The sequence below is a fragment of the Castor canadensis genome, chromosome 2, assembly GCF_047511655.1.
Source record: "Castor canadensis chromosome 2, mCasCan1.hap1v2, whole genome shotgun sequence".
Lineage (NCBI taxonomy): Eukaryota > Metazoa > Chordata > Mammalia > Rodentia > Castoridae > Castor > Castor canadensis.
This window is the reverse complement of record NC_133387.1, coordinates 136,157,133-136,179,086: the sequence shown is the minus strand read 5'-3', so window position 1 is coordinate 136,179,086 and position 21,954 is coordinate 136,157,133. Positions and strand designations below refer to the sequence as shown.

Below are 21,954 nucleotides of genomic sequence, written 5' to 3'. Positions count from 1 at the left end.
AATGAAAAGAGATAAGAAAAATGAGACCTGGAAAAACGTGAATCATTATCATGTTTGATACTGCATCAAGAAAAGTCACAGAAGGTTGTTCATGAGAGAATTCCAAGATGGCGGCTAGAGGTAGGAAGCAGAAAGCGACCCTCCTATAGTGAAATCTTGGAGAGGCACTGGAGACACACTTTGCAGGCATAATCACTGAGAAAAGGCATAACTTTGACCCCTCCACATCTCCAGCCGGTGCAGAGAATCTCCACTTCACGTTAAACGGAGAAACGATGAGGGCCCCCGGGGCTGCCAGTGGCCGGCGCCCATACGGCTTGGGAAGACGCGGACCAGGTGAGATTTGCAGTACCACGGTAGCCCCACAGACAAGCCTGGGTCAGAGCAGCATAGCCCCCTGGACAGACTGACCTCCACCCGGGAAAAAAAAAAGAGAAACTGAGTAATAAGCAATAAGAACAGTTAAGACACGCTGGAAAGAGGGTGGGGCGCCCTAAGTGCTGAAGATTGGGGGAAGGGAATCCTTCCCGGGACTGTAAATAAACAAGCCAGGCGGGCCGGAGAGCCTCTGGCGGGAGCGGGGCGCGCACCCAGCAACCAGGAGCGGGGAAGCTTGTGAGAGGAGGGAAGACCCACTTCCCACGTGAACTGTAAACAAACATGGTGGCCGGCAGGAGCAGCAGCACCACCCAGTAAGCAGGAGCAGGAAAGCTTCTGAAAGTGGCAGTGGGAGGAAAACTTCAGAGGAGAGGGGGGAAGACCCACCTCCCACATGAACTGTAAATAAACACACAGGCCTGACAACGCCGGGGCAGTGTCACCTTTCCCAGAGCTTGGAAAGGGGAAAGCCTGTGGCAGAGGCTCACGCACAGGAGAACTCTGAGCAAACAAAGCCTGTGGGACCAGGTGAGTGCTAGCTCACCCCAGAGATCTGCATAAATAACGCAGCCAGCTACAGGCTGAGAGCAGCAGGCAGGCAAGCCACAGTTGCAGATACCACTCTCAGAACTGTCTCCAGACGCTTTTTTTTCTTTTTCTCCCTACCTTTGATGAAAGAACAACCGAATTACACCTGCAAGCCGAAAAACTTACTGAAACTGTATTGCATTTGAACTGGGGACACTTGGTGGGGCTTTTGTGTGTGTGTGTGTGTGTGTGTGTGTGTGTGTGTGTGTGTGTGAGAGTGTGTAGTTTTGTTCTACTTTATGCATCCCCTTTGATGAGACAACTACAGAACAACATCTGAGGCACCAACTCCAGGACTGGAGATTGAGACAGACACCCAAATTATTAAGACTGAAACTGCATTGCATATAAACTTGGAAGTTTTTTGGTTTTTTTTTTTTTAATTTTCTATTTTCCATTTTATTTTAATTCATTTTTATATATAGATATTACTTTCATTTACTTATTTTTTATTTTTTTTATCTTTGATTTTCAATCCTCTGTCTCTCTAATGTCTGTTCAGCTTACTGTAGATTAGTACACTAACACTCCCTGTTTATACCTTTGAAACTCCCTTGTCTGCTTTCTCCCTCTTGTCTGTATATTTGTTTCCCCCTTTTCCTTAACTTCTTGCTTTCCATCTCAGCTTACTCTTCCATTCTAAATATTACCATTGTTATTATTACAAGCTAGAAAATACTTAATTACACACAGTACAGGGACAGTAACAACACCAAGAACAATGACGGGAAGACAGAAAAAACAGGGAAACCAGTTTCCCCACAGCAAAAAATCAGTACAGGAACCAGAGGGGAATGAAGAGAACAGAAACTCAGATCCAGATTCCAACAAAATGAAGATAAACTATGCCAAAGGACCCAATGAAGCCCCACAAGAATAATTTAAAAGAAGACATACTACAAGTACTCAATGAGAATTTTATAGAGATGATACTGGATAGGGTCAACCAAAATGTACAGGAGACACTCAAGAAATTCCAAGACAATAAAAATAGAGAATTTGAAAAAGCAAAAGAAGAAATAAAGGAAACCATAGAAGCACTGTATAAACACCAAAGTGAAAGAGAGAACACAATGAATAAACGGATAAACGAACTCAGGACAAAAATAGACAACATTAAAGGAGAAAACTGCCAGGATATGGAAAACCTCAGAAAAAAGAATGAAACAGAACTGCAAAACAAAACGGAAGGCCAATCCAGCAGAATAGAATAAACAGAAGACAGAATCTCAGAACTTGAAGATGAAATGGTAATTAAAGGAAAAACTGAAGAACTATTAATTAAACAACTCAAGACCTGTGAAAAGAAAATGCAAGAACTCACTGACTCCATCAAAAGACCAAACTTGAGAATCATGGGCATCGAAGAAGGAGAAGAGGTGCAAGCGAAGGGAATGCGTAATATATTCAACAAAATAATAACGGAAAAATTCCCAAATCTAGAGAAAGATATTCCCATACAGATGCAAGAGGCCTCCAGGACACCAAACAGACCAGATCAAATTAGAACTACTCCACGACATATCATCATTAAAACAACAAGTTCAGAAACTAAGGAAAGAATATTGAAGGCTGTAAGAGAGAAAAAACAAGTAACATACAAAGGTAAACCCATCAAAATCACAGCAGACTTCTCAACAGAAACATTAAAAGCAAGAAGAGCGTGGGGTGAGATCTTCCGGGCACTGAAGGAAAATAACTTCAACCCCAGGATACTCTACCCAGCAAAGCTATCATTCAAAATAGATGGAGCAATAAAAGTCTTCCATGATAAGCAGAAACTAAAACAATATGTGACCACAAAGCCACCATTACAAAAGATTCTGCAAGGGATCCTGCACACAGAAAGTGACACCCAACTTAACCATGAAAAGGCAGGCAGCACCAAACCACAGGATAAGAAAAAGCAAGACAGTAGAGAGTAACATCAAGTTAGGTACACACAATCAAACCTTCAAACAACTAAGACAACTAAATGGCAGGAATCACCACATACCTATCAGTACTAACACTTAATGTTAACGGACTTAATTCACCCATCAAAAGACACGGTTTGACAAAATGGATTAAAAAAGAAGATCCAACAATTTGTTGCTTACAGGAGACTCATCTCACCGACAGAAATAAGCATATGCTTAGGATGAAAGGCTGGAAGAAGATTTACCAAGCCAATGGCCCCCGAAAACAAGCAGGATTAGCAATACTTATCTCTGACAAAGTAGACTTCAAACCTACATTGATCAAATGAGATAAAGAAGGACATTCCATACTAATAAAAGGGGAAATAGACCAAAAGGAAATAATCATCAATCTGTACGCACCCAATGTCAATGGACCCAATTTCATCAAACATACCCTGAAAGACCTAAAAGCATATATAAACGCCAACACAGTGGTTGTGGGAGACTTTAACACTCCATTATCATCAATAGATAGGTCATCCAAACAAAAACTCAATAAAGAAATCCAAGATCTAAAATATGCAATAGATCAAGTGGACCTAGTTGATGTCTACAGAACATTTCATCCAACCTCTACACAATATACATTCTTCTCAGCAGCCCATGGAATCTTCTCCAAAATAGATCATATCCTAGGGCACAAAGCAAGCCTCAGCAAATATAAGAAAATAGAAATAATACCGTGCATACTATCTGACCACAATGCAGTAAAAGTGGAACTCAACAACAAAAGTAAAGACAAAAAACATGCAAACAGCTGGAAACTAAATAACTCATTACTTAATGAAGAATGGATCATCGATGCAATAAAAGAGGAAATTAAAAAGTTCCTGGAAGTCAATGAAAATGAAAACACAACCTACCGGAACCTATGGGACACAGCTAAGGCAGTCTTGAGAGGAAAGTCTATAGCCATGAGGGCATATATTAAAAAGATTGAAAGATCCCAAATCAATGACCTAATGATACATCTCAAACTCCTAGAAAAACAAGAACAAGCAAATCCCAAAACAAATAGAAGGAGAGAAATCATAAAAATAAGAGCTGAAATCAACAAAATAGAAACCAAAAAAAACCATACAAAGAATTAATGAAACAAAAAGTTGGTTCTTTGAAAAAATAAACAAGATCGATAGACCTCTGGCAAACCTGACTAAAATGAGGAGAGAAAAAACCCAAATTAGTAGAATTAGGAATGCAAAAAGGGAGATAACAACAAATACCATGGAAGTCCAGGAAATCATCAGAGACTACTCTGAGAATCTATATTCAAATAAATTTGAAAATCTAAAAGAAATGGACAGATTTCTAGATACATATGATCATCCAAAACTGAACCAAGAGGAAATTAATCGCCTGAATAGACCTATAACACAAAATGAAATTGAAGCAGCAATCAAGAGTCTCCCCAAAAAGAAAAGTCCAGGACCTGATGGATTCTCTGCTGAATTCTATCAGACCTTTAAAGAAGAACTGATACCAACCCTCCTTAAACTGTTCCACGAAATAGAAAGGGAAGGAAAACTGCCAAACACATTTTATGAAGCCAGTATTACACTTATCCCAAAACCAGGCAAAGACACCTCCAAAAAGGAGAACTATAGGCCAATCTCCTTAATGAACATTGATGCAAAAATCCTCAACAAAATAATGGCAAACCGAATTCAGCAACACATCAAAAAGATTATTCACCACGACCAAGTAGGCTTCACCCCAGGAATGCAGGGGTGGTTCAACATACGAAAATCAATAAACGTAATAAACCACATTAACAGAAGCAAAGACAAAAACCACTTGATCATCTCAATAGATGCAGAAAAAGCCTTTGATAAGATCCAACATCATTTCATGATAAAAGCTCTAAGAAAACTAGGAATAGAAGGAAAGTTCCTCAACATTATAAAAGCTATATATGACAAACCTACAGCCAGCATTATACTTAACGGAGAAAAATTAAAACCATTCCCTCTAAAATCAGGAACCAGACAAGGATGCCCACTATCTCCACTCCTATTCAACATAGTACTGGAATTCCTAGCCAGAGCAATTAGGCAAGAAGAAGGAATAAAAGGAATACAAATAGGTAAAGAAACTGTCAAAATATCCCTGTTTGCAGATGACATGATCCTATACCTTAAAGACCCAAAAAACTCTACTCAGAAGCTTCTAGACATCATCATCAATAGCTATAGCAAGGTAGCAGGATATAAAATCAACATAGAAAAATCATTAGCATTTCTATACACTAACAATGAGCAAATGGAAAAAGAATGTATGAAAACAATTCCATTTACAATAGCCTCAAACAAAATCAAATACCTAGGTGTAAACCTAACAAAAGATGTGAATGACCTCTACAAGGAAAACTATACACCTCTGAAGAAAGAGATTGAGGAAGACTATAGAAAGTGGAGAGATCTCCCATGCTCATGGATTGGTAGAATCAACATAGTAAAAATGTCGATACTCCCCAAAGTAATCTACATGTTTAATGCAATTCCCATCAAAATTCCAATGACATTCATTAAAGAGATTGAAAAATCTACTGTTAAATTTATATGGAAACAGAAGAGGCCAGGAATAGCCAAGACAATACTCAGTCAAAAGAACAATGCAGGAGGTATCACAATACCTGACTTCAAACTATATTACAAAGCAATAACAATAAAAACAGCATGGTACTGGCACAAAAACAGACATGAAGACCAGTGGAACAGAATAGAGGATCCAGATATGAAGCCACACAACTATAAGCAACTTATCTTTGACAAAGGAGCTAAAAATATACGATGGAGAAATAGCAGCCTCTTCAACAAAAACTGCTGGGAAAACTGGTTAGCAGTCTGCAAAAAACTGAAACTAGATCCATGTATATCACCCTATACCAAGATTAACTCAAAATGGATCAAGGATCTTAATATCAGACCCCAAACTCTTAAGTTGATACAAGAAAGAGTAGGAAATACTCTGGAGTTAGTAGGTATAGGTAAGAACTTTCTCAATGAAACCCAGCAGCACAGCAACTAAGAGATAGCATAGATAAATGGGACCTCACAAAACTAAAAAGCTTCTGTTCATCAAAAGAAATGGTCTCTAAACTGAAGAGAACACCCACAGAGTGGGAGAAAATATTTGCCAACTATACATCAGACAAAGGACTGATAACCAGAATATACAGGGAACTTAAAAAACTAAATTCTCCCAAAACTAATGAACCAATAAAGAAATGGGCACGTGAACTAAACAGAACTTTCTCAAAAGAAGAAATTCAAATGGCCAGAAAACACATGAAAAAATGCTCACCATCTCTAGCAATAAAGGAAATGCAAATTAAAACCACACTAAGATTCCACCTCACCCCTGTTAGAATAGCCATCATCAGCAACACCACCAACAACAGGTGTTGGTGAGGATGCGGGGAAAAAGGAACCCTCTTACACTGTTGGTGGGAATGTAGACTAGTACAACCACTCTGGAAAAAAATTTGGAGGCTACTTAAAAAGCTGGACATCGATCTACCATTTGATCCAGCAATACCACTCTTGGGGATATACCCAAAAGACTGTTACTCCAGAGGCACCTGCACACCCATGTTTATTGCGGCACTATTCACAATAGCCAAGTTATGGAAACAGCCACGATGCCCCAGCACTGACAAATGGATTAAGAAAATGTGGTATCTATACACAATGGAATTTTATGCAGCCATGAAGAAGAACAAAATGTTATCATTCGCTGGTAAATGGATGGAATTTGAGAACATCATTCTGAGTGAGGTTAGCCTGGCTCAAAAGACCAAAAATCGTATGTTCTCCCTCATATGTGGACATTAGATCAAGGGCAAACACAACAAGGGGATTGGACTATGAGCACATGCTAAAAGCGAGAGCACACAAGGGAGGGGTGAGGATAGGTAAGACACCTAAAAAACTAGCTAGCATTTGTTGCCCTTAACGCAGAGAAACTAAAGCAGATACCTTAAAGCAACTGAGGCCAATAGGAAAAGGGGAACAGGTACTAGAGAAAAGGTTAGATCAAAAAGAATTAACCTAGAAGGTAACACCCACGCACAGGAAATCAATGTGAGTCAATGCCCTGTATAGCTATCCTTATCTCAACCAGCAAAACCCCTTGTTCCTTCCTATTATTGCTTATACTCTCTGTACAACAAAATTAGAAATAAGGGCAAAATAGTTTCTGCTGGGTATTGGCGGGGGAGAGGGAGGGGGCGGAGTGGGTGGTAAGGGAGGGGGTGGGGGCAGGGGGGAGAAATGAACCAAGCCTAGTATGCACATATGAATAATAAAAGAAAAATGAAAAAAAAAAGGTTGTTCATCAGGTAGAATCTGTTAAGCAAATCTGCAGAAAGAAATTACACGTGAGTGGGTGGGGTCAGGCTCAACAAGTAGGATAGAGGAAACAACTCTGAGAGATGGGCAGCACTGAGATAACCTGAGGGGCACATCAGACCCATGGCTGTTGCACCCATGTTCTGTCTCCTTTGTCCATAGGATGTGACTGAGAAAAAAATTAACCAAAAATCAAATATGTGCTTCTCGTTGTAGTAATTCCTATCCCAAGCTGTTCCCAATGTGAGATTTGATTTGCTGGGACATTTCCCTTACTGCTCCTGTGACTTTTACTGTCCTCCACTTTCAACACTGAAATAGGATGACTCTGATGCATGGCCTCAGCAGATAAGTGAGTTGACGGCAAAATCCAACTTCAGAATGAGATATGCATGTGGTGGCTAACATATGAAAAGGCCACAGTGTATGGAAGTGATTATGACCATTTGTCCATCTTAAACAATTCCATGATGTTGGTTCAATGCAAACTGGGCTTTTTAGGCCAAACTGGCTCATTTAAGGTCCTTTCTAAGATTTGATGTGAAGATTTTGCTCAGAGATTCTTCCTGCATCTTCTTGGTCTTAGATGCCTTCTCCTAAGCAACAGCTTGAATGACAACATTCTTCTCAGGATTCTACAGTCCTCAGAATGCAATGATACCTTTTATGGAAATAGGAAACAATTCTCTAAGCACAGAGTATGAAAATGTATCTATGTGTTGTTTTATTTTACGTTATTAAGGCACACAAAAGTTCAGGTCTTTTGGAACAGTCACTTGTCAAATGTTTCACTTTCATTTATTTGTTTTTCAAAACAAAAATTCATATCATGGTGGCATCCATAATTAAACACAAATGGCTACCCTAGACATGTATTTGGACAATTAAAATAGACATTGATCAGCTTTGACATTTCACTTTGAAATAGCATCCTACAATTCAACCAATATAACATGCCTTGTTTTCAGAATAAGAGGAAAAAAGATCCCATTTATAGAGATTGCCTACTTCTATAGACAGCACAATGGGTCAAGGTACCAAAAAATCTGCTCTTTTCATCCTCTCCCAAAACAAGCATTCCTTATCAAAATCTATCCAGTTGCTAGAATTATAGGGGATTCCATTGTTGTGGCACACCTAGTGATACAAGATTAGATCAAGCTTCAAGAAAGGATTACTTGCAGCACTGGGAATGTAGCTCAGTGGTTAAGTGCTTTTCCAGTTTCTGCAAGGCCCTGGGTTTAATCACCAACACCAAAAAGGAAAAAAAATTAAAAGAAAGGATTTCCCACTCAGTTATGAAGATTATGGTTAGCTAATAGCCTCCAGCTGTTTACTCCTTCACCTCTTCATTTTGAACTCTGTATTCTCAGAATGGATGCAACCAGTAACACAGACAACAATGGTAAAATGCTATTTCACATCTAATGGACAATCTTTTCTCTGAAACTGTGAAACTTCCTGGTAGGTTGGCAGAGACTTTGAGATGCACAATGATCTTACATCTCACCCTGTCAATTTTGCTTTTTTCCTTTTACTGGTGTTACTCCTCAATGAGACTTTTGCAATCCTTGAAACTATCCCAGTGTCTACTTCCTAAAGGACTAAACTACACAGTAAAATCAAATGTGATCAGAGAAATAAAGCAAGTAAAAAGATGTGATCTGGAGACTAGGTCATTCACTGAATGGATGTCAAAACGACCACAATCCAAGTGATGTATGAGGCACAGATAGGCCCTGGAACAAGATGGCAGAATAAGTGCTAAAAGATTCACTAGTAGCAACTTGAGAGAATATTCTAGTAGAGAGGAATATCCTAGCAGTTACAATGAATTATTCATTTAAAAGTAGGGGAAATAAGAGCAATTCATACCAGGACAATAGAAGTAGCTCATTATTAAGTTGCATTGATACCCTACAAAGGGCATTGAAAAATAAGTATGAAGACCAGAGAAAAGTCTTTGTTAGATTTCAAAGAGGTCTCATCTCATACAGTGGGATAGCAAAAGAACCTGTTTAAACTTTACTCTGTATTTAATAGTAAAAGTTGCAGAGCTTTAAGATTGAATGTTCAGCTAGGAAACAGAGTTGTTGGAAAAGCCTAGGACACATGAAGTGACAACAGCTAAGTGGTTGTACCTGAAGGTTTAAACTTACCAGATCTTCTGAACCCTTAAGAGTGCTCTTCCTCCCTACTAAGAGTTACTAATCCCTTCATGTGGGATGACATTTCAGAGACCCTCACTCAGAAAATGACAGATAGAAAGCTTGTCGTCCCCCCACCCCTTCCCTAGATGTCAAATCAATAACTTCCAGTAAATTAATGCATATGTAGATATAAAGAGCCTGCTAAGGAAAGAAAGGAATTATGTCTCAAAGAAGTCAAAAAAAATAACCAAAATATACTGACAGGAGCCAAAGAAGTAGAGGTGGGCCTGGATTTTGAGAATGCTTGATCAAAGGAGCTGGAAATAAGATGCATAAGGAAGAATTTATTGGTTCAGTGAGGGAGTACTTTCTCAGAATATGATATTCACACCTTGATGAGAAAACATCATGGGATGAACTTCCTAAATCACTACCATAATAACTGCAAGAAGTCTGAAGGAAATGACAATCCATGCTGGGTGAAGTTGTGATTGCCAAAGCAATACAGGCTAGCTGGAAGCATGCTTTGCTTCTAAAAACAGGATCATTTCAATTGACATAGCAACAGAACCTCAGAGTGATGCCAAGAAGGCTTGATCCATGGACTTGTAGACTTGACCCATAGGGTTGTAGAGAAGATTAGCAGAGCATGGTTCCTGATGGAGTAAATGGATGGGCAACCAATGAGGGTACCACATGAAAAAAAGAAAGAAAGAATGGGCAACTAGGAAGCCAAGAATGATCACCCCAATTTAAAAAATTAATATTCTTTGCTCAGTTCTTAGACTTAAGTTAGTTCTCAAACTGAACTTATAATAGTGGCAGGGTCCTGAAATGTTGCAATAAGCAAATACTGAAGTGATTCCCCTAGTTTATTTCCAAAGAGACCAATGCCATTTATTCAGGTAATTGTACGTTGTGATAAAGAATGCGCTCTGACACTCAGACGCTATGCTTTATGGCCTTCAAAATATCTTAATACCAAGAACCTGAACCATTTTCACAGTCCCCAGTTTAGAATGGAGGAATAAAAAAGACATAATAAGTGGAATCCTAGCAATAGTTCAACTTATGGTGAATCTACTGGATCCATGTTCACACTTGATCATGTCCCCAGTTACCTTTTGGAAGTGATATACTTGGCAATTGCAGTAATCCTCAGATTTGGTCTTTGGTCTTTCACACTATGAAACATATCCCACAACAGGTCAACTGGATGCTCCCCTCACAACTTTTTGACCAAAGGAGTAAATCAAGAAAATATCACATTTCGTGTGGAGTGATGTCTGAATTAAACATGTTAAGGACTCAAGGCTGATTGTTCCAATCATATCTTCCTTATATTCCCCACTGTTCTTTCTAAAGACACTAGATGAATCCTTAGACACACAATGGTTCTAATGGCCACACCACATGACCCAGCAACACTACTTCTAGATATATGTTCAATGGATTTGAAATCAGCATGCTGAAGAAAATCTGCATACTCAACTTCATTGTACAATTGTTCACAGTAGCCAAGACACAGAATCAACCTAAGTGTCCATCAGCAGATGAATGGATAGAATGCTGTATGTATGCACACGGAGCCTACTCAGTCATAAGAGGCAAATTTTTTTATTTGAGATAACTCGTATTGGGAAAGGTTGGCTGACAGATACTATGTTGCAGTTAAATAGGAACAAGAAGTTCCAGTGTGTTAACAGTAAGGTACTATGCATTTTAAAATTCTACAGGAAAGATTTTGAAAGTTTTTATCATAAAGAAATACTAAATGTTTTAGAAGATGGATGTATTTGACCTAATTTCACCATTACACAATGCATGCATTATCAAACTTCATGATACTCTATAAATATGTATAATACTCATAAATACATATAATGCAATGTTTTTATTATTAGATTAAAATAAATGTAACAAAAAATAGAATAACTCTTGCAATTTCTCTTTCAAAATTGCTAAGAATAAATTTCAAAACTCTTACTACAAAATGTGTTAAATATTTGAGGTAAGGGAATATATCATCTTGATTTAATCATCCCTCAATGTATAAATATAGCATAAGATCACTATGTTCCCCATAAAAATACAGCTATAATTTACCAAACACAATAAAAATTAAATGTCAATATGTAATTTTAAAAAGATGGACACTGTCTTGAGATTCAAATAGCTTCTAAGGCCAAGGCACTGATTCCCTAAGCAAAACCAACCTAATACAGCGTTCTCAACCTTTGTTCTTTTCATTTGCCTCATTTTGTACAGTGGTTCCCTGAATGCATCAAGTGAGGAGATGGACCTCTTATAGAACTCCTGCATGAACAAGCCAGAATGAAGCCTGATTTTCTCCTGGCTCTTCTCTCAGTTGAGATCACTGCCTTAATTTTCCAAACAGAAAGATTCACAATCATCTTCAAAAATGGCAAATAAATATGTAGGACAAAATAATAAATCACTATTTTAATATATTTTATTTTTGCAATTCATTCTTTAACCCTCATTCACATTCTCCTCAATTTAATTCAGGCTCTAAGCATTTCAGCAGTCTTCAGACTGGTCTGGTAGCTCTCTCTCCTTTCCATACTGGTATCCACATTGAAGCAAATGTGATCTTATTAAACATAATTCACTTTTTATCTTGTTTGGTGAAACAAACTTCTGTTATTGCTACAAGTAAATAATGATTACCTCTGTGAAATATTTGAAGCCAATTCTGTGGCGTTGAATCAGACAAACTATTATCCCTAATCAAGCAAGTATTTCTTTTTTACAAACTCAAGAACTATACTTGTAATACCTGACAGCAAATTCAAAAATCTATTTAATGTTGAGAATTAACTATGTGTCATTTGTTTTCTCTTGCTTCCTAGGAACTTCAAGATACTTAATCTTTTTTATTAGTGTCTATTAATTATACAATTGCCCTATGTGCATATAATGTACTTTGATCAAATTTACTCCTGTATTAATCTTTCTTATCCTCTTTCCTTCCTTTAAAAATATTCATTAGGTTTCATTATCCTATTTTCATACATGTATATAAAACACATGATTTTCAATCTATTTGGGGGGAGGGACTAGGGTTTGAACTAAGGTGCTTCATGTTTACAAAGCAGGCACTCTGTCACTTGAGCCACACCTCTAGTCTACTTTTCTTTCTGGTTATTTTGGAGATGGAGTCTCATGAACTATTTGCCTGGGCTGGCCTTTAACCATGACCCTCCCAATCTCAGCCTAGTCCATAGCTAGGATTTCAGGTGTGAGTCACCAGTGCCAAGCTAGGATTCTCAATCTTATACTCAACAATTTGCTTTATCTGTGTATTCTTTTTGGTCTTAGTTGTATAGACTGAGGCAACTTTTATCTGTGTTTTATCTATAAATCCAAACAGGCAATGAATATTTGTATAAAGACCCAGAACTATTTATTCTTACATTCTGGGCCCTTCCATGGCCTCCAAGATTAGGAAGTTTTAAGCTTGCTGAAAAAATACTGGATAATATATTTCACCTACTGACAAAAGAAGAGCAAATGAATTTCTACATATTTCTAGATGGGTGATGCATTTAAGGAGAAAGACAATACTTCAGTCATAGGATTCAGACCCTTGAGCTATATGATTAAAACTATAAGGAAAGACTGTAAGACTCTCAAAGGTATAATTGAAGTAAAAAAAAAAAAAGTACTTACTAGAATTTATTTAGCTTTAAAGGATATAGCAGTGCTAACCAAATACAAACACACTGATAAAGCGAATTTTTCAGTTCCAGTCCAAAAGTTAACTAATGGTATAAATACCATGAAAGAAATAGGACAGGACATGGGGGCTCCAACATTCATCTATAAAGATTATATCTGAACGGGTGCTGAAGAATGAACAAGATTCATAAGGATAAGATTTATAAGAAGGCATCCTATGTGGATCAAATGGTATTAGGACTACAGAAGCACCTAACAACTTCAAGTGAGTTGTCAGCAAGCTGGACTACAATGTAAGTTCCAGTAAAAACCTCTATGAAAAAAATTCCCTCAACCTACCCTTCCACGGTTATGCGAGACATTGAATGCAAGGAAAGAGCTTCACCTCTTGTCTACAGAAACATAATCTTTAGAGGCTTTGAAGAGAGGTGGTCAGAATTGCCAATTAGAGTAATTTGAGTAAGGATGGAAAAGTCCTAAAGAGATGAGTGAGAAGAATAAAGAATAAGCAAGTTTATAGAGCAGTAATAAGTAACTCATGATGAATTCTTGAAGACCCTAAGGTAGTTCCTCTCAATGTTCCAATTTTTAAAAAATCTGTACAAAAAAATTTACTTAGAGATGGAATCACCAGCTTGGGAGTAACATATGTTTCAACTCTTCCCCACCCCCTCTTTTAGAATACAGATAAATGGTTTATATGATAAGATTATTAAGCAACCTCAAAAAATATTGTCTGAAATTATGCTACCATGTTTTTCTTGGCTCTCATCAGTACATCTTTCTATAAATATATAAAATCTGTAATTCCAAGAACATTCCAAAACTATCATTCCAACATTTTCCACCAGATGGGTTTTTCACTCACTTGAGCAGTTCTGACTGAGTTGATACTCCTCTGAATATATAATATATATAATCCCAGGATCCTATTGTAAAGATAGAATAAGACATGTCTATCATGACTGGATGGAGGAAAAGGCAGAATTTTGAAACACTAATAATTGGGTAAGGAAGCTACCCTGTTTCCCTTCCAGCTATAAATCTAACAAGGGAATTTGACTGGGTCTGAGTATAATACACAGTTCATTTAAATGTATCTGTCATCAAGAAACATGTCATATTAAGAGCAAAATAGTTTCTGTCTGGTAGCGAGGGGGTAGGGGGGGAAAGGGAGAGGGTGGGGTAGGTAGGGAGGGGGTGGGGGGAAGGGGGGAATAATGACCCAAACATTGTATGCACATATGAATAAAAAATTTCATATTGGTTTTCTTCTGTCTAATCATTGAAAAGCATAGTGGAAAAAAAGGGCATGTCATTTAACCCCCAGAGAAGTAAACTTCATAAAAAATTATTTTCTACAAAACTTAGGGAATTATTCTAGGAAAAATGCTTGTCATCCTCAATAAAATGCATGAAAATGTGGTCCTTAAAAAATGGGAACAAAAAGTTATAAGAAATACAATGGGAAAAGTGTGAAAAAAGAATTGAAAAAAATCTTAAAATGCAGTAGAATAATTTGAATCTGCATTAGAAGGAGAAAAGAATAGCATTAGTCCTGCAGATAATAGAATATGTGATATAGAAGGCACCCCTGATAAGTTCTTCCTGAATGAAGAGAAAATAGGTCAAAGTAAATGCCAAGGTGAGTGAAAAATGAGGTATGTTTTTTGTTTCTCATTTCTATAATTACAGATTTTCAGAAGCAATAAAACGGCAATAAAAGCAGTAACAAAATAAATGAATAAATCTTTCCTGAGATGAAAACCTTCATCTGAGATTTAAAATGTTCTCTAAATTCTAAGGAAAATTAAAAGACCATACTTTGACATATTCTAGCAAGATTTCAAACTGTAAAATCTTGCACAACTGTGGGACAAAAGGTATATATTATTTTTTAAAATACTCATTGTGTCTACTTCTTGCTGGTATAATTCAACTTAAATTGGGTGATTTTATAACAATGGATAGTGAGGTTTCTTTACTAATTTGTTGTTTTGACTGGGAAATGGCCTTGATAGGTTTCTTTGAGTCTGCTTGAAGGTCACACACATATGAGACAAATTCCAAGTGTAAGACAACTGAACAGTGAATTAATTCTCATAAATTCAACTAAAGAAGAGTCAGAAGTAATGTGGAAAGTATGTGAAAGAGCATTCAAGAGGCCCTAACATATGACTAATAGGAATGAGGATGGAAATAATAAAATAAGGTTGTGGGGAGAGTAATAAAGTTGGAGGACAGAGATTATCCAACTTCAGCATTTACTGTAAAGTGTTAGTAATCAAGACAGTATGGGATTGGCAAAAGAGTATACAAATCAATGTAACAGAATAGAAAGCTCACAAATAGACCTACTTAAATATAGTCTACTGATCTTTGAAAAGGACCAAGCTTACAACAATGGAGCAATGACAGACATTTCAATAACGGTGCTAAAACAACTAAACACCCACCTGCAAAAGAATCAATCTAGACAAAAATCTTACACTTTTCACAAAAATTAACTCAAATGGATCACAGATATAAATGTACAATGCAAAACTATAAGAGCTCTAGCATATAGCACAGGAAAAAAGTGTAGATGATGCTGGATTTGGTAATGTTCTTCAGATATAACACCAAAGGCATGATTCATGATAGAAATAATTAATAGACTGGACTTTGTTAAAATTTGAAATTTTTGCTCTACAAAAGATACTGTGAAAAGAATTTAAAAAAACAACTCAAAAATTGAAAGAAAATATTTGCAAAAGACATAAAGGACTGCTGACCACAATATATAATAAATTCTTAAAGCTGAACAGTAAGAAAATGACCAAATTAAAAAGGGCAGAAGACATTATCAGACACATCCTCAGCAAAATAGGCAGATGGCAAATAAACTTATAAAAAGACATTCAACATGATATGTCATCAAGGAAATGTAATTTAAAATGACAACAAGATACCATGAGATAGCTACTAGAATGACCAAAATATGGAATACCAACATCACCAAGTGCTTCTAAGGATGTGAAGTAACAGAAACTATCACTCAGTGAGAACACAAAATGCTATAGCCAATGGTGGAAGACAGTTGGGTGTTTTCTTACAAAACTAAACATAGTCTTACTATACAATCTAGTAAGTGTGCTTCTTAATATTTAAGCAAAGGATACACAAAAAACATGCTTGCTATGCAGATGTTCATAGCAGCTTTACCCATAATTGTCAAGGCTTGGGAGCCACAAAAAATATTCTTCAGTAAGAGAATAGATAAATGAATTATGTACATACAGAAAATAGAATGGTTTTCAGAGCTAAGAATAAATGAAATATCAAGCCACGAAAAGATATGGAGGAAACTTAAATGCATATTGCTAAGTGAAACAAACCAGTCACAAATGGCTATATAGTTTGTGATGATCCCAACTATACAACATTCTAGAAAAAGCAAAGATATGGAGGAAGTAAAAGACCAGTGGTTGTCAAGGATTGGGAGCAAGGGAGTGATGAATAGGCAGAGCACAGAGAATACTTAGGACAGTGAAACTTATGATGCTATAATGACATATTTTCATATCATTAAAAACTTGCCCAAGCCCAGAGTGAACTCTAATATGATCTACGAACTTTGGATGTTAAGGGTGTGCTAATTGAGATTCATCAATTTTACCAACATACCAATCTGTTGGAGAACAGAGTAGTACATATGAATGTATAAGGATAGGGATATATGGGAATTTTCTGTATTTCCCACTCAATTTTGATGTGAACCTAAAACTTGTCTCAAAAAAGTATATTTTAAAAAATAAAGCTATGCATTTTCAATCCTGTGCCTTGTAATTGTCTTAACTTTTAGAACATTTTAATCAAGACCTGAGTTTAATTAATAAAAAATGAATCTGTATCTATTCAGACATGGTGACTCAGGCCTGCAATCCCAGCTACTTGGGAGGCAGAGATCAAGAGGATTGCACCCCAAGCAAAAAGTTAGTGAGATCCTCTTATTAACAAATAAGCCAAGCATAGTGGTACACGTCTATAATTCCAGCTATGTGGGGGAGGCATAGGCAGGAAGATTGTGGTCCAAAACTGGATCCAGGCAAAAAAACATAAGACCCTTTCCAAAAAGTGAACTAAACCAAATAAGGATTTGGGGATGCATTTCAAGTGATAAAGCACCTACCTAGTAAGCATGAAAGCTTGAGTTCAAATCCCAGTACCACCAATAAATAAATAAATCTACATCTAGAAACATTACATACTTCACTTTATTTATTTATCTATTTATTTGTTGTGGCACTGGGGTTTGAACTTAGGTCCTATGCTTGCTTGCCAGGCATGTGCTCTTACTCCTTGAGCCACTCCACCAGTCTATATTTCCCTTTATTTCTTAGTCTGTAGATGATTTTAGCCTAATTGTCAACCCTTTATATACATTCTAGCTAATGAATTTTGTAGATTGGCAAGATATTCCATCAACATAAATAAATTCCAGGAGAAAACAGACTGAAATTCTCTATTCAAAAATTTTAACCCAGCAAGACTTCCGCTCAAGGGCAAGGGCATGATAGAATTTTCAGATCTAGAACTTTTCCTCACAGTGAGGATCTTTGAAGGAAAACTCAGATAATTTCCACAGCAAGAAATGAAATCCAAAGCAAATGATGAGCAAGAAAGCTAAGAAAAAATTGATAATAATAATATAACTAAAATCTTGTTATTTCAAAGATAAAATGAAATCTATAAACATTAATTTTCAAAGGACAGAAGGAGTTATTTCAGTGTCTTTGGTCTCCTCCCAAGGAGAAAATGCCAGCACACTAATTACATACTGCATAAATACAGACTTTATTATAAAATATAGTTTTTAAATGCTGATTTTTACATCAGTGAGGGTAAGAAATAGAATTTCATCAAACAAAGAGAAGACAAGACAGAACAGATAATAAAGATAATACAATGTAAGTTTTTAGAAATGCTTAAGTATGCCAGTAATCATAACAAAAATAAGAACACTAAGCTCACCTATCAAGACTATCAAATGGAATCCAATAATCAAAAAAGAAAACCTATCTATGCTTCAAATTAGATATACCTAAAATGTACCAAGTAAAATGTCAAATCTTTAAAGGCTCATTTACTTTCCACCTAAAATATTTCCCCAAGGAAAACTAGTTAAAAGGAATTATCTTTTCAATTGAATTTTTTAAAATGTGGGATGGTGCATGGTGGTGCACACCTATAATCCTAGCTACTTAAGAGGCCAAGGTGGGAGGACTGTGGTCTGAAGCCAGCCTGTCCAGAAGCATAAGGCCCTATGTGAAAAAAAACAATAGCCAAAAGGACAGGAGTCGAGGCTTATGAGGAAGAACACTAGCAAGTGCAAGGCCCTGAGTTCAATCTCCAGTACTGCCAAAAAAAGGAAGGAAGCAAGAGAGAGGATAGAAAGATAAAAGGAAGGAAGGAGGGAGGGAGGGAGGGAAGGAAGGAAGGAAGGAAAAGGGAAGGAAGGAAGGAGGGAAGGAGGTAGGGAGGGAAGAAGGAAGGGAGGAAGGGACAGAGAGAAGGAAGGAAAGAAGGAAAGAAAAGGGAAGAAAGAAAGAAAGAAAGAAAGAAAGAAAGAAAGAAAGAAAGAAAGAAAGAAAGAAAGAAAGAAAGAGAAGGAAAAGGAAGAAGAAAGGAAAGAAAAAGGGAAGGGAAGAAGAAAGGAAAGAAAGGAAATCTTCTAAGATGTGTATCTAAAACAGGAAACAAGATAAAATGAGACAATGGATGTTGAATCTTTAGGATTATTCCTCTAAATAACAGTTTTTTTTTAATCAAGCAAAGGAGAAAAATTTCATCAAAAACACCAGAAAAATTTCTCCCACAACTGAATGCCTTGTTAGGAAAATTATCCACATTGCAGAGCTGCCTCTGCTATCCATGACAAAAGCTTCTACAGAAGAAGAAAAGTAGGTCACCTACTACAGGATTGACTTTAGGAGTAGTTTAAGAGCCGTTTAGCATGACTCCAAAAATGCTAAGACAGCTCCCACTTTGATTATATCACACTAAGCTCAGGAGTATTTTTGCAGCAGGAGCTACTGTTTTGAGAGTCTGAGGATAAGTGAGCCTTTTGTGGACTATGGAGGACAAATTATCTTTAAGTGAGCCCTCAAACATTGCACTCACATTATACATGAAATTACTCAGTCTGACTTTAGTATATGCTGAGATCACCTGACCTAGACTTGGAGCCCTCTATGTGCAGGACCACCCCAACTTCATGTGCAGAAGTTTGGGCTGAAAAGGGGACAATTATGCCTGCAAAAGTTCTGGTATGTCCATGCTTGGCACACATGCCATTGCCTGAAATCAGGTGCTTAATGGTTCCCAGGTCAGCAAGGGTATTCCTTTCTTAAAGTTGCTAAGCTCCTTTAAGTCTATTCTAACCATACTGAAATAGGAAAGGAAGGACAGTCAATATAAGAATGGACTATTGGGAGGACTTACTGCTGCAGATGACTGATGTTAAGTACTGGGGGAACCTTTTGTGGAGTGTATGGCCTGCTTCTCAGAACTGCTTCTCCAAGGAATGAAAAAGGCATTTATCCATTGGTTTCCATTCTCCATTTTGTTATGGACTGTTCCTTAAGACATCACACTTCTGAGCTGAGTATGTGAATGTCTAATGGGCTCTCTCAGGGTTCCACACTGATGACATCAAATGACTCAATAAGGAAGCAAGAAATTCAGAGTGCAAGACTGGGGAGAGGTCCTATTGGTGCAAAGCTTATCAGAGTCAGTGTGAAATTTTTCCACAAACATTGTTGGAATCATAGATGAGGCAAACATGACATGAGATTTCTCCAAGAGGGGTGTCTGAAATAGGAACCCTTGAACAACCTAGGCTCCATTTGAACTTATTTGTGCCACGATTATATAAGTCTGTTGGATCAATGCAAGTGAGAACAGTGTCATGGATTGGCTCCTCCTAAATCCTGGTTGGTGCAATGTCCCCTGTGGTTTCATATGACATATTTTTAAGTAGTTTGAGTATGAAATTATCATACTTTGAGAGTGCCATTTGATTCTGGTTGGGAAATTGACTTAAATAGATCACTGCTTTGATGAAGCAGGTGTAAAATATTCCTCATACATCATATTGACCCACAACTGCTCCCTATGAATAATGTAATGTGTGGATCTAATTCAAGCGCAAGTTGGTCTCAACGAAACTGGTGTTCTGACAATACTGATCCAAGTGCACCTTTCCTTAACTTAGTTGTTATTGAAAAGATTTCTCCTTGATACCACAGCTCATAAAATGAGTTTTTAGTGATAAACGAGATGAAAAGCAGTGCTTGGCACTTTCTTCTCATGGTGCCACATATACGTTGAATTGGTTTTGTCCAACTATAAAAGCAAATTATCTGCCAGCACATAAGTGACAGTAATTGCTTTCCCACATTGTATGTCACTGATATAAGGCAGTGCCCAAACTGTCTCTTTAATAAAGAAATTGTGCCTGTGGCTTGTCCTTTCTCTATGAGCTTTATTTGTTAAATTTATGGATGTTTTTATGTGCTTCTCAGCAAGAGTAGGTATTGTATTTGTGTTTTCTAGACGTATTATAACTTTGAATGATGCTACTGATGTTTTGGTCTCTTTTCTGCTTTAGTGATAATTAATCATTTTTTTTACTCAGAGGCATTATTTTATGCTTTTCCTGGAAAAAAGTACTTTGCTGGATTGGTTATTGTGATTTGCTAAGAGTCATGTAAAATCTTTAAGGATTTTATAATAATTTTGTAAAACTTCTTGTGGTTGCATCCAATAAAATCAATATTAAATTCTTCCTTATGTTTTCTTAGTAACTCATAGAAAATATACCATACTAGACAAATTACATTTTTAAGTAGATGTTCTTTTCCCTATAGTCTCTGAAGTACTTACATAATCAACATTATTTTGAGTTATAGTATTTGTTCTTATTCTTATCATTACGTTGTCTGCTTCAAATTATTTATGAATAATGTTATAGTTTGGGCTTGGACTATCTCCCAAATGCCCATTTGTTATAGGCTTGTTCTCCAAGAGTGACACTGGTAAGGCATTGTGGAACCTTCAAGTGGCCTAATGGAAGTTCTTTAGAAGCCTGGCTGGAGGTTATTGGAGGCATGCCCTTTAGGGAAATGGTGGGACCTCGTCTCTTTACCTCTTCTTCTCTTTCACTTCCAGGGCTGCAAGAGAGCAGTTCTGCCCTATCACACGTTCCTACCAGGACTGTGCAGCCATGCCACAGCCCCAAAAGCAACTGGGACAACAAATCATAGACTGAACCTCCAAAACTATGAGCCAAAATAAACCTTTTCTCATTGTAAGTTGATTGTATCAGTTATTTGTTACCAAGATGGAAAGCTGACTAACACAAATTGCTGTTATTCTACTGTTGTTGTAGAATTGCAAATGTTTGTGAGTTATAGGTAGAATGACAATAAAGAGAAATTGCAATTCATTTTTGCAGGTTAAGTTCTTTGTAATCATGTTCTCAAACGTAATCCATTTTAGCACATGTGCAATTTATTAATTAACAACAGCTAAGTCTGTTAATGGAATAAATTTTATATCATTCATATAATTCTTTGTAGTTAATATAACACATAACATCTGTGAAATAAATGAGATAAGTAATTAAAAACATAAAAATCCCAATGAACTATTTTATAGGACACCAGGAATTACCAATCATGTAAAATCACACCAAGAAACACTGCTCTAGACTCTAAAAATAGAGTCCGCTCACCAATTACTACAAGTTGGACAAATTGTGACCTCTCTAAGGAGACACTATAA

At 36.9% G+C, this 21,954-nt stretch overlaps 1 long non-coding RNA gene across 5 annotated transcripts in view; it reads left to right on the top strand.

The window, feature by feature from the left end:
- LOC141420801 (uncharacterized) overlaps nt 1-21,662 on the top strand; it is a 183,336-nt gene extending 161,674 nt beyond the window's left edge. For 4 of the 5 annotated variants that reach the window (XR_012445450.1, XR_012445451.1, XR_012445449.1 and 1 more), the window contains one exon: nt 21,340-21,662. This is a non-coding gene — a long non-coding RNA (uncharacterized lncRNA). The remainder of the gene's footprint in view (nt 1-21,339) is intronic. The other variant, XR_012445448.1, reaches the window with a different exon arrangement.
- Nucleotides 21,663-21,954: the final 292 nt, after the last annotated feature.